Genomic DNA, 14,407 nt, shown 5'->3' with positions numbered 1-14,407 from the left:
GTTGGATCAGCAGGCAGGGTGGGTGAGTGATGGAAGAGACTCTCCTTTACACTACCACTCAAGTGCCCACTTCACTGACCAAGAAATTAACTACAACCTTATTCCACTAATGCAATACATTGTGTACTGCTGCAACCTTGACGAAAAAAAGTCCCATGGTAAAGGGAAGAGTGGTGTCCCTATTAGAGCTGCTCTTTAGCACTGACGGTCAGAACAGTCCTGATCACAACTGTATGTTGTCAGCTGAATTTTACTGTGCACAGAGCAGCACAGCAAGTTTTAAACTTTTACACTCAGTCAGTCTTGTCTCAAAATAACTGAACAGCAAATCTAATAGACATATGGAAGGGTGATTAAAAGGAAAGGCAGAGCAGCACCAAGGAAGAAGCAGGGAAACGTATGTACTGTTACTTCACCATGTGCTGCTGTGACGTTCTCTTCTCCAGTGGTGAATGCTAGCAGAGTTGCCTAAATTACCTCTATGCACCACTTCCTCCACAGCAGCAATGCAAGGTGCTACATTGTGTATTAGGACTTCTTTGAATCATGAAGTTTTTAGTTTAGTTTTTTTTTTTTTTTTTTGCTTTGTTATTACAGGGACAGTGAGAGAGAGACAGAACAGTTAGGGAAGAGAGAGAGGGGATGCCATGCAGCAAAGGGCCTGAGTCAGATTCAAACCCAGGCCACTGTTAGGACTAAGCCTTTATGGTACGTGCTCTGCCAGGTGAGCCACCAATGCACTGCAAATCACAGTTTTAAAGAAGCAGTTTCATGTCAAGTGAATGAGTTTGTATAGCTCACTGTGCCACTTGTCAATGCTTTCCTTAAAAAGGAGCTAGTTGGTAAGTAAACAGCTGTTAATGCTAATGTTGACTATGTAGCAATAGCAAAACTTACAGTCTAGAAGAGAGTTCAGCATCAAACCTTCAGTCGTTTACTCACCAACAGCTGTCTCCAGAGCTGGGAAACCGTCTTGTCACTTTCCGGTAGTGAGTTACTGTAATGACCAGGCTGCCTTCAAGAAGTAGCGCTCATCAGAGGCCGTATTATAACCTATAGTATTGTAAATGTAATGATGTCTGAAGCTCTTGGCAGGTGATCATCACCATTCGGTCCCAGCAAGAAACTGCGTTCGGTGGCAGAGATAAATCAAATAGCCCCTTTAACTATCAGCAAAGTAGGAGCCGGTGCTGTGACGGTGTCAAGGACTCCAATTTGAAATTCAGCAATTATATTTCACTTTTATTTGTCCCCTATTTTATAAATATATCTCATCATACTTTGGTATGGTCTCTCTGTTTTCCAATTTTTTCCACTCATCGCCATGCTAAATGCAGAATAATGTAACGTACTCTTCACAGGCTGATTTTTCATTTTAACAGAAATACCCTTCAGTTATTCAGAGTTAACACTTATTTTTCATTTCGGTTTTAAGCTGCTGTGAATGACACCAAACACTTCCTGCAGAGTTAAAGGCTAACTGTGGTTCAGAGGGCAAAAACCCTTTCCTTTTCCTAGTGGGCGTTTAATGTGACAAAGCCATCAGCAGCAAGCACCTGTCATTGTCATCACACACCTCTACTCCAACATGCCCTCCCCGATTCCCTCCGGGGTTTTCATCCATCTTCAGTTTGTCAGGGTGGTATCTGAGGCTTCCTGTGTCTTTATACACTCAGAGCACTTTCTTAGGAACACTGGGAGTGAATACTGGGTACGGCCTCCCTTTCCTTTGCCTCACTTCTTCATTTCATGGATTCCTCAAGACGTTGGAAAGTTTCCTTTGAGATTCCGCTGCATGTTGACATTGACTGCATCACATCATGTCTAAAGATTTGTCAGCTGCACATCTATGCTGCCAAATTCCTGTTCTACCTCATCTCAAAAGGTCTTCTACTGGATTCAGACTGAAGTTCACTGAACTCACTGTCATGGCCATGAAATCAGTTTGAGATAACTTTTCACTTTGTGACATGGCATTTTTTCCTGCTTGAAGGAGCCATTAGAAGATGGTAAATTGTGGCCATGAAGGGATGAACATGGTCATGGACAATACTCAGACAGACTGAAACTGATTGGTATTAAGAAGAAAACATTCCCCCACACCATCACACCACCACCACCAGTCTGGACTGTTGACACAAGGCAGGTTCGGATTCAAACTCTGACTCTACCACCAGCTGCTTCAGCACAAATCCTCCTTCAACTGTCCAGTGTTGGTGAGTCTCTGTCCACTGCAGCCTCAGGTTTCTGTTCTTGGTGACAGGAAGTGGAACCTGACGTGGTCTTCTGCTGTTGTAGCTCATTCACCTTATGGTTCAACATGTTGTTCACTCTGAAGCTTCTCTGCTCTAATGTGAAATCTGTCCGATGTGTTGAATTTGTGAAAAGCTTTGAGGTTCGTGTGTAGTGTGGAATTCAGACACACTTTGTTGCTGTGACCCAGGCCAAGAGCAGAACACTGGGGAGTTGGACTGTGGATGTGTACATTTAATTATGCAGAACATTGTCTTTTTACTTTATCATTCTCTGAATCGCTTATGTCTTTGATTTCCGTCTGCAAATCTTTTTCTTTGCTTTGTTGTGTGGAACTTTGCTTATGTTTTGGGATTAAAAGTGACACTAAGCTTGCATCTTTTCAGGGCCAGGGCCCATTGCCTGAGGCCTACTCTGTACCAGCTTCATTAGTTCAGTAATGTTACGATCAGTGACCCTAAGTTTGCCAGTGATTGCATGCATGGGGATTTGTGTGTATATCCAAGTATAACCTGACCATTTATGTGAGTAGGTGTGTGTGTGCGGGCCCCTGTGCGGAGATGGTGTAGGTTGTATCTGTCAGGGGTTGTCCCTGCCCTCAGGGTGAGTAGACCTTGCTGACTGTAGCCTCACCTCGCCCACAGTCCACCAGAGAGAGCTGAGCAAGCAGAGAGTCACCACACACACACTTTCCCCTCACATTCCCTTGACACTTAAAACTAAAAAACCATGGCTGCAGAGGGTCACGCACTAAAAGCGTGCTCAACACATAAAATGCAGGGATTTATGATCACAAATACATCTTTGCATGAGGTTATGAAATACACACACATTGAATGATCGGAGCAGGATGGCAGGAGAAACAGGGCTGCACACTGCTACTGTCACATAGAATAGAAGTGAAGTTAAATGAGGGCACGGTGGGAAGTATCCACAGCAGTGCTGATGTTTTATTTAATTTCTGCTAGAATCACTGGAGTTGGATTTATGAGTTACCATCATCATGTGACATTAACACCTAATATTAAAATCTAAAATGGACATTAATTGGATATTAATTGGATTACTTGACACTGTACTGTTACATATATCATGCAACACTAAAACTGCCCATTGAAAGCAATAGTGGGATTTCTCAGCTCATGTGATCTTGGGTGATCAGACCAAAAACACAACTCTAGGACAGCTGTACTAAGTATTTGCACCTGGTTTTCAGGTGCAGATGTAACACATTTAGTCTGAAATACATTTGCTGTATTTATCAAACAGATGCACCAGGCTGGAGTAACAGTTTGCATGTGTTTTGTCACAGTGTTTGAGGTGCAACTCACTCATTACTGCATACACATTCAAAGCGGGATTGCACAGATATCAGGATGGGATGTGTTAACAGAGGTTCATTTGTGTCAGTTAATGTGTGCGCACTGAAATGTGGCCACATCAGTCAGATTGGTTTCAGTGAGTCATCACTGGTTTAAGAGTTTTCAATGAATTTAATTTGGACTAATGACCTCTTATATCTGTTTTAAAGCAATTCATTAATATCCATTTTAAGTAAATGTTATGCAATGACTGACATTACTTTTAATGACGTATGTGTGGAGTTCTACAATGTTAATACAGATCTTGGAGAGTTTAAAGTAATTTTTTTTTGTATTTTTGCCTTCCTTGTGATAGAACATAGAGAAAGAGACACACACAGGAAAGTCAGGGGGAGAGAGAGAGAGAGAGAGAGAGAGAGAGAGGGGATGACATGTAGCAAAGGGCTGCAGGTTGGACTCAAACCCATGGCCGCTCCGGTTAGGATTAAGTTTATGTGGTACGCACCCTACCAGATGAGCCACTGAGGTGTCAAACACATCAGTCAGCCAGTTGTATGGCCACTCGGGGATATTCCCCATCACAAGTTACGGGATCTCACTTTGTTGTGATACAACATTTTGAAATTAGTGCTACACATTTGTCTTGCAATTTCACACTGAGGTGGTAAAAACAGCAGGAACTCCATCAACATCAGAAAATTCTGTGTTTCGCTTCAGACAGAAAAATAAGAGACAAAAGCAAACATATCCACAAACATTAATCTCAAGTGTTGTCGAATTTAAAAAAAAAAAAAAAAAGAAAAAAAAAAGAAACCGTTTCTCCCTTTGGTCACTGATATCTGTTGGTCTGAACTTTAAATTATTGCCCTTCTGCGAATGATCAACACTTCTCAGTCATGATACTGACATATGGCCGCTGCAGGCTGAACACTGGAAACAACAAGGACATATAAACAGAAGAGCCGTTGCCCTCAGTGACCCAAAGGATCCCCCAAAGGATTATTTCTAATATTGTATAGAGACAAGCTAAATAGTAAAGAGTTTAAATGAAAGTCAATGAGTGGATGCATCAGTGAGTTTAGACACGTGTTCAGATACTGTACATTCATTCAGTTGTTAAAGCAGGTCTAAATTTAACTTACTACTTGCTTTTGTATTGTTCCACTGTGAAACCTTCCACGTTAGAGCGTCATGTCACTGAGTGCAAGTTTAAATAATTAGCTAAGAGAATCTGTGCAGAAATATACCATCCTCCGGCTAAACCCTCCGGCAAATGAAAATAGCAACGGACAAAAAAAAGTTAAAGAAATGAAAATGCTAATTTAAGCCCTCACAGAATAATAATAGCATCTCTCGTTTCTGTTTTGAGAGCCCAGATTTTACTCAACATGAAACGCCTCTGAGAATGAGTTCATTATTTATGGGGAGTGCTGAGTTAATTGGGGAAACATGACTAAAAAAAACATTAGCTGTAGGTACTGTACTCCACTCAATGTACAGTATATTCATCACGTCTGACTCTGTCTCACACGAGCAGCAGCCTGGCTGTTCAACACCACAGGCGCATTTCAACAATCAATAGTCAGCAAACAATAAATCACACCTAGAGCTATTCTTCATAATCACCTCATGAATTTATTGCAAAGCTTTAATGTGGTTCTACCATCCACGCACAGTCACACACACACCGATGGTACATCAGGGGCAATTTGGGATTCGGTAAAGCTGCGAATCGAACCACGACCTTCCATTTAGTGAGCGACCTGCTGTTCCTCCTGAACCACACTTGCTGATTTTACACAATAGCACGAAATGTAATTAATCATAATAATATTGCATTATTCAAGGAATTCAGAGAGAAAAACGTTTATGACTCAGAAATTATCAAATTTTTGAATGTGAGAATCCGATGACCAGCGTGAAACATGATTCCTGTACCATAAATCACAATTTTGTAACTTTTCTTTGCAATTTTTTTCCAAATGGTCATTGACAGCCTTTGTAACTTTGTTGCAACAAAAACCTAAACACTAAACAGATTGTTTCGAATAACAAGTTAATCACTTCCTTTGCATAAAGATCTTTCACATGTCACACAGGTAAAGGATGGTTTTACTATTCATCTGTTTCTGTGCTTTATATCCTGTGTGCAGTGGTTTTCCCTTATTGCATGTATTACATCTCGAGTTTCATTGCTTAGTGTGGTTTTTATCTTGTATTCTTATTTTGTAACGCTCACCATTGTGTTGACTTCCTGCTGCTGTGTGACTAATTACTGATTGCCTGCACCTGTGACTTGTTGGCTGTCAAGTGAAAATGTTAACTTTATTATTTCCCCAAAAGACATTCAGTTAGTTACATTAAGACGGCCTCTGCTGAAAATATATATATATATATATATATATATACATACAATAGCCTATAGGACGCAGCATTAGTAGCCACTCCAGTTGTTGTTGTCCTTTATTTTTTTGAAGTCCTGTTTAGTTTTTTTTAACCCTCTCCCGGGCCTGTTTCATGGTGTGGAAAATGTGTTTGCTTTCATGTATTCATGTATGCATTTTGGCATTTTATGCTTTTACTGACAAGGACGGTAGGAGAGTGATTGTGTGTTTGTTATTAAGATTAGTAAGAAGTAAATTGTCAGTATATTTCCTACTGATACATTCTTTTAAAAAGTAGAGACACTTTGTAGTAGCCACCCTTTGATCTGTAACTGTGACATCAAAAAAAAATAGCAATACTACACAGGGCGAAGCATTGTTAAAATACAATTATATTTATTCATTCCCTGGGAATTTGGGAGATAACTATTCACTCCAGGAATCTAAAGTTAATGAGTTGAGGAGCCCACATGCTCCTGTGAACAGTGTGGGGGAAGGATCCCCAAAAGAAACTTTGCACAACAATTTTCCTCCTAATGTGCAGCTTAATTCCCAACAGGCATCTGAAAAAAAAAAAAAAAAAAAAAAAGACCAAGAAGAAAGTTGTTAGTTTTAGGCTACCAACTCAAGTGGGATGGAACAGGGCAATATTAAAAGTACAGAGTACAGAGAGTACTGAGTACAGCCAGAAGCAGAAATAATTGGGGTTTCTGCAGGATTCAACATAGACCCTTTTTAGACAACTATAATAATGCAATTTAACACCTATTTCACATCCATTCTAGAAGAAAAGTATTAAGAATATGAACAAAAAAAAACAAAGAGTTTCAATCCAATTTTACTTGTAGCTGCATTAGCTAGGGATGGGTGATCCTACACTGCACATCTCTCATTTCAGGTGAATCAATAGTCATTTTATGTCACCCCTACTCTTGTTCCCAACAGTTTTTCACAGCTCCTAAAAAAGGCTTACTATCTTAAAGACACCCTCAGATAAAAATCTAATTTTTAACTGAGTTAACATCCATATGTTGTTTTTATATAATACAAGACATATGATGAGTGAAATAATCATCACCACCATGACCGAGTGTTTCCACCTTTAGCTGCAGTGAACCAATGCCAGGGTTTCATACATCACAAACCTAAGGAACCAATCCTGTCAACTTGTAAGGACGGGGGGTGGGGCTAAATAAACCTGAAACCTTGTCAGTACACACATACTCTCTGCTCTTTCACCTGTCCACCTGGAGCCAGCAGGTGGTGGGCGGGGCTCAAGACCTGATGCAGAATTTCTCAATCAGAAATAAGAGTAGATTAGCATCAGACCCAGATTTGAATTTATTTTCACTCTTTATATGGTGTAGCGTTAACACCATAATTTAGAATTTGCTCTCGTTGAAATGGGGCACCAGTCCTCTGGGAGGACAACAATGAATTACTTCATTGATAAATGTATTCTTTTGACGTAGAGACTGGAGACCCATTGAATCGAGAAGTCATGGCTTCTAATATGAGATTGATACAACAGGACAACAACTGGGTGTAAATAAAAGGAGTTTATTAACTAAACTACTATCTACAAAGTAAATGCAACATGTAATCATCATAAAGATGAAAATAATAATGAAATGAGCAGTGTGATGAGTTGGCAATGGTGGGAGAGAATATGTTCTGGCTATACAGCTAATGATACTACATCTACGAATTAGGTTTGATGATTAAATATTGCTATATTTAGCTGTATCAGCTGTAGCTGAAGACCCTCGGCTGGAACCCAGGTGGCTGTGGTTGCTGGTTAATGATGACAGACAGGAGTAATACAAGTGTGGATTTCATATTACATCCTTCAAATATACATTCACATCCTTCATGATACAAGTGGTTCACTGATCAAGCAACAGTATAAACATGTCCCAAAGCTAAAAGTCTATACATATGGATTACACAGCAGTTCTTTGACTGTAATAATAATAATAATAATAATAATAATAATAATAATAATAATAATAATATGCACATTCTGGATGTCATGTAGTGTGTGTTACCTTGTGTGAAGGATGCTGACAGTATGGTCACATGAAGGACATTGTCTTAAAATCTACATGTTACATTTCAAACATTCTATGGGATAGAAGTTTGGGATTAAACTATTGCACAGGAACATCTCATGAGTTACAGAACAGCTAGATATTTAATTTTACTTTCTTCCTTAGATCTGTGTCTGTGAAGAGAGTTCTGCTGGTCACTACCCAGGATTGGAATGTGGGTTGTAGTTTTTGACTCTTATCTAGAGAGGGACAGAGGAAGGGAGGTTGGTGTGTGTTTTTCTATTCTTCAATCATTTATTGAAGTGGCCAACTGGTCAAATCGATTTATAAAAAAGGTCACGCAGTGACTGATTGGCTGCACCCTGGTGACTCGGCTGTTCTGCACTTGCTAGTTGTAGACCTGGTTGTAGAAGTCTCACACGCTGCTGTCTCCAACTCCACAGGCACACAAACTGCTTCGTCTGCCTCCCTCTGAAGCGCCGTGGCAACCAGAACTTACTCGTCCAGCTCACTGGGAGATACAGCAGATGAGTGCTGCAGTGGGCCTGCTGGTTGTAACGCATCGTTCTTAGACCTCGGGCATGAAGTTAGAGAAACACCCATTAATATATTCATAAAATAGCAGTAAATTTAGATAGACTATTCAAAATTTTATACATACCCTGTATCCTGTCTTGCCTGGTTGGCTTCCTCCAACCTTTTTTTTACTTTGCGTACCAATTTGCTCTAATTACTTTCAGAGAAAATGACCTTCTACGCTTTGATTGTTGTGGGGTTTCTTGTTCTAAATGGACAGGTTGAGTATGAGAAATTGATGTATTAAGTAACAGACAGCATTTCACTTCATCAAGAATAGATTACTCACCATTTGAATGGTGATTAAGCTGCTGTAAAACCTCTTTATTCTGCAAACGTGTTTCCACACCACTGGTAGATGGCTCTCATTGTAAAAAGAAAGACAGAGGCAATACTTTTAAACCTGGGAAGATCTTCCATAATAGAAAACTATTAGGCGTATTAAACACGAAGCTTCAGTATCAGCAGGAGGAATGTTTTCAGTATCATTCAGCTTGGTAAAACTCCAAAGGTTACGTTAGGCTTCACCATTCAGAAGAGCCATTGATACAGAGGTCCAAAACTACCCCGCCCAAAAGAAAGAGTTGAATGAGCAGCAGTCAAACACACTGGGGTTAAAATGGTAAAATCACAACAGCTGTTTTCTCCTGAGGAAAACAAGGGCTCCCTTCCTTGTGGGTGGGTGGTAGAAAACTGACACCGTTGTTTTTGTTTGTTTGTTGTTTTGACGTCAGTCCTCATTAAGATATTTGTTACACTGACAAACAGAGCTTTTTGAAAAGGTTCAAAAGTGCATGTATATGTTGTTTGTATCATTGCTTAAACAACGTTTATCATTAGCTCCCTCACACACTGGGAGAAATAAAGTGAAACCTGTTATTCAGCTCCAGGAATAAAAAGAACCTCATTCAAAAAAAAAAAAAAAAAAAAAATCTCACTGACATCTGAAAATCACTGAAATGACTATGATAAGCAGACGGATATACTGTAGATAAGGACAATCATCTTTCAAGAGACTAAAACTACATTAGAGTTGTATTAGATATTATGGGCTTGGAGGACAAGTAGCTAAGTTTCCCTGATGGTAAGGGAAGTGTAGTTTTGGTTACTGTGACAAATGAATCGTTCGCTGTAGTCGACGCCAGTTTGTCTTAGTATAATGGACGTATGCATTTCACTTTATTTTATTTTTTATATATTTTTTAAAAAGGCTGTGGACCAGAGGCTCGTCCAGATGTGACGTCAGACACAAAATGGCTGTTACATAATAATACTTGTAGAGGTGTTCATGCACTCAACCATGCATGTCTATAAATGCCTAAGTTGCTTCATCAGAGAGTGTGTGTGTGTGTGTGTGTGTGTGTGTGTGTGTGTGTGTGTGTGTGTGTGTGTGTGTGGTGTGTGTGTGTGTGTGTGTGTGTGTGTGTGTGTGTGTGTGTGTGTGTGTAGTCCCATGTCATAACATGTCAAGTTAAAGCGCTTCGTCTCCAGCTGTGCCCGAGAGACTTTGATCCTAAAAGACTCTGAAAAGCTTTTTTCACCAAGCTGTTTCTACCACTGCTTCTCAAACCAGGAAAAGAAATGTGTCCTTAACTCTGTGTGTGTGTGTGTGTGTGTGTGTGTGTTGTGTGTGTGTGTGTGTGTGTGTGTGTGTGTACCCTTCATCTACAACTTTATCCTTCTCCCCTCCATATTTTTGCAGCTAAATAAACAAAAACTCCCTGAAACATTCTTAAAAAGGCTGACATTGATTTTTACCTGTAATAATTAATACATTTTAAATCAAATGACAACTTGTTTACTTCAAGTCAAAACAGAAATCACATGTAGTTATCCCTGTTTACAGTCTAAAACAATGCTAATGTGCTGTATGTATTGATAAGAGTTTGATATAATTAAAAAGGAAGACAAAGGGTCTTTGGGGAAATAGAAACGCTCCTTTTAGTCTCAGCCAGCTGGGGGGGGGTCGGTTGTGTTTGACAGCAGATGACAAGATGTCTCATCTTAGGGAACAAGAAACAAACGGCCCCGTTCAGACCTGGTATCAACTTGTTTTGAATGATAAGATCAAAAGTGGTCAGCTCTCAGTACAAACCTGGATTTAAAAATACGTCTCCAGTAACCAGATCTCACCTCCCCCGCTCTGAATGCAAATAAACTCATATGTGTTGTTTTTTTTTTTCCAATCGGGTCCATTGTCAATGTGCTTTTGTGTGTGTGTGTGTGTGTGTGTGTGTGTGTGTGTGTGTGTGTGTGTGTGTGTGTGTGTGTGTGTTAGAGAGATGGGAAAGAGAGAGAGCGATAGAGAGCCTGGGCATGGAGAGGTTGAGCGAATCACTGCTCAGCTCTACAGTGAAATTAAGTTGAAAATCCATTTGAAATAGTAAAATTTTCCATTAATGAGATATTTCATAAGATATTTCAGACTGGTCTGTAGTGCTGGTCCAGTCTTAATTTTAGTTATACATCAGTCTAATGTTGGTAAAACACTTTCAAAAAAATTGACTCATTTTAACCTTACCCCCAGGCCAAAGACCAATGTAACCATGGTAACAATCTGACACCTGCACTGACCAGTAGCAAAAAAAACATGGCTCATAATTCGTGGTTTGCTGATATTGTTATGGAGAAAGAAGGGAAAGAGTTTTTACGGACCAGAGATTTCTTTTTTTTTTCCCCTCAAATGATATTTTTCTTTGTGGTTTCACTCTTCACTGAATCTCCAAAGTACAACATCCTTCTAACTGTTAAATTCTTCCCGAAGACAAACACTTTCTGCTGGGTTAAATGGAAGTGAGAAGTTGGATATGGTTCCTTGGTCGGCTTTTTTTTTTTTTTTTTTTTTTTCTCCCCTTCAAAAATTTTACCTAGAATTCATTGTACAACAGTCCAGTTTTAGATAATTAAGAACTGAGCTGCTTTGTGCAAAAGAAGAGTTCACACGTCTATCTGAAGTCTGACTGTCTGATACATCTAAACCACAGTCCAAGTGTGTCTTTGGGGGGGGGGGGGGGGGGGGGGGGTGTTATGGGCTCCGGGTGCAGCTCTTGTTGTTGTTATTGTTGTGTATTATGTCGTATGGTGCAGTCTTCCCCTTTTTGAATTAGGGCTGGGGCGACCTATCATCCGCTGCTCCGGAGGTGGATTTCCTCATCGTCCATGCCTCCGCATCGTTCCTCTCTGCCTGTGCCTGGGTCCCTCCCCTCCTGCGACGTTGGTCACAGCCGCCTATCACAAGCCTGCCTGGTCCCATCCTCGACCATATAAAGGCTGCCTCGTGGAAATGGCCGGGGTGGGCTGTGATTTGATCTGAGCAGTCCGCCTCTGTGCCTCTTTGTTTCTGAATGTCAAAATGTCAACGTGTGTGCAGTTAGCTCTTCTGGAGTTGGCTTCGAGATTGTAATTGTTGAGTGGATGTTGACTCGTGAAGGCACTTGTTTGCGGGATCCTGGGTTATAGGCTTTAGTTCAGTTTATCGTGTTTTCAGTCTAGCAACATTAGGTTATGGGTGGCTGCTAGATTGTATTTTTGTTTGACAGGTAAGACTGGAGTTGTGTTTTATTTTTGTTGTGTTCTGGTATAGTAGGTACGGTTTGGTCGGGTTTTGTTTGTTTCACGTTTTGGCGCCACCCGCCGCCCTTTCCCCTTTGTTCTTCGCCGTGCGATTCATTTGCGTTGTGGTTGTACACTGTTTTTTTTTCCCAGTGCTAAACAAAAGACAATGGGACAGTTTTCACACCAATCGCCCTCGACTCCATCCACCAGCTTCACCTCCCCCACCTCAGCAGCAGCCTGGACGTCTCCGCAACAGCTCACCTCGAAGTCTCCTTCACCCCCCCCCCCCCCCCCCGCCGCAGAGAGGACTCCCTCCATCCTCTCCTGATTGCTTTATCTTTCTTCTTACCATGTTTATTGTAACATCGAAACGACACTTGGCAATGAACCTGATCCTGACTCGGCTGACTCACGTGTACAGCGATCTCAGACATTTACCAGAATGACTTTCTAACAAATCAATGCAAAAACTTAAAGGTGCCTTCCTGAAACCAGAAAACTTGAAAATACAAATTTCAGCTCTTTTTGGTCTATGATTTTTTTTTTCTCTCATAGGAGTAAAAGTGAAGTACAGACAATGAACATTTTAGACATAAAATGTTGTTAATACAAAACATCTGCAAGTGTCTAAAATTTAAAATATGTGTCATTAGATATACCCAAAAAGTAAAATGTGTTGCCCAGGGAGATGTTTTTCTTTTCTTGTGAGACTGGTTGGATCTTCTCATTACAGGATCTGCTCTGTCTGTGGTTCCTCTCTTCAGACAAATAAAAAAAAACAGCAGATACAGACAACAGAGATGGAGGTTGGAATCTTTCATGGCCTCAACTGAGAGCTGTCTCATTACTGTCTGATTCACTTCAAGTAGAGAAACAACTGGGCAAAAAACACAAACACCTACATGAGGTGACAAGGAGCTGTTTGAGTGGTGATTTTGAGAAGCGTGTGAGCGGCCCGGGAGAGAGAGTGAACTGTCTCCGAACTCCAGCAACTGAGCTTTAACAAACACGTAAACAAGATGAAAATGTTCTATGAGCCTCAAATGAGAAGGAGTGAAAAATAGTTTAATACTTGAATCAATAAAACATTTACATTTAGGATCTTAAATATAAGACATCTGATTCTGTCACCTTGGTCTAAGATAGTCCAAAACTTATTAAACCATAGACTAAGAAATAAATTGATTGCTAGTAAGCTTAAAAAAAAAACAAAAACAAAAACAAAAAAAAACACACACACACACCACAAGGACAACAACAACAACAACAACAACAACAACAACAACAACCTTGTACAGTTGGTATATTGGCCTCTTTGGGGCGAATTGTCACAAATGTTTGCCCGAATGATGCTTAACTTTCTTTCTAATTTTAGTCCTATAGATTTTCTTTCAACAGCTTTTGTCATAATTTCTGCTGAGCAACAGACCAGTCAAGTGTAACTGCTGAGCTGCCTGCACAAGTATCATCCTGAAAATAAACAGGCCATGAAATAAAAAACAGCACAATAAAAGAAAAAAAAAAAATGTATAATTTATTTGCTTTATGTAGATGCATACATAGCATCATTATTTTTTCATTACCTACTTATTATGTTTGTATTTTTCATTTGATATTCATTTAATTCCTCAGTATATTTCATCATTTACTACATGTATTTTGCCAATTCATTCAGTGTTCATAATAATTCATTAATGGATTTATTTAATTGTGTGATCTGTCAGGAGGGGCTTCTCTCCTTCCTGCCTGCGTCTCTGTCTCTCTCTGTTAGGACAGATTTATTTACTCATTACTTGACGGTGGCAGAACGCTGCTCTGGATTGTTGCGGTCCATTTCAACCCCTGTGTACTTGTATAAAATGTCATTAGTGGAAACCCTTATTACTTCACAAAAACACTGATAAACTGCCCAGCTCTGTTCTCCGTCTCCTTTTCCTAATGACACCTTTATGATAACATTCCCATAAGCACTTCACTCCTTTCTGGTGAAGATGTGAAGACTCTGCGTTTTAGGTGCAATGACACACGATCGGATGCGAGTTTTCTCTGAGCCACAACCTCTCATACTGGTCTAATGTGTGTACAAGTGAGATAGCAGTCAGTGGACCAAACCACTGTGGGGTGTGGAGTGTGGGGTGTGTGTGTGTGTGTGTGTGTGTAATCATTAGAAACTTCAAAAATGCCTTGTTTTGCATTAATAGTTTTCACACGTGCTTTCAGTACATAAGAGCATATACGCTCTCAAACATCACGCCGTCTTTAGAGC

This window comes from Seriola aureovittata, chromosome 8, assembly GCF_021018895.1.
Source record: "Seriola aureovittata isolate HTS-2021-v1 ecotype China chromosome 8, ASM2101889v1, whole genome shotgun sequence".
Classification (NCBI taxonomy): domain Eukaryota; kingdom Metazoa; phylum Chordata; class Actinopteri; order Carangiformes; family Carangidae; genus Seriola; species Seriola aureovittata.
Note: the sequence above shows the minus strand (reverse complement) of the source record.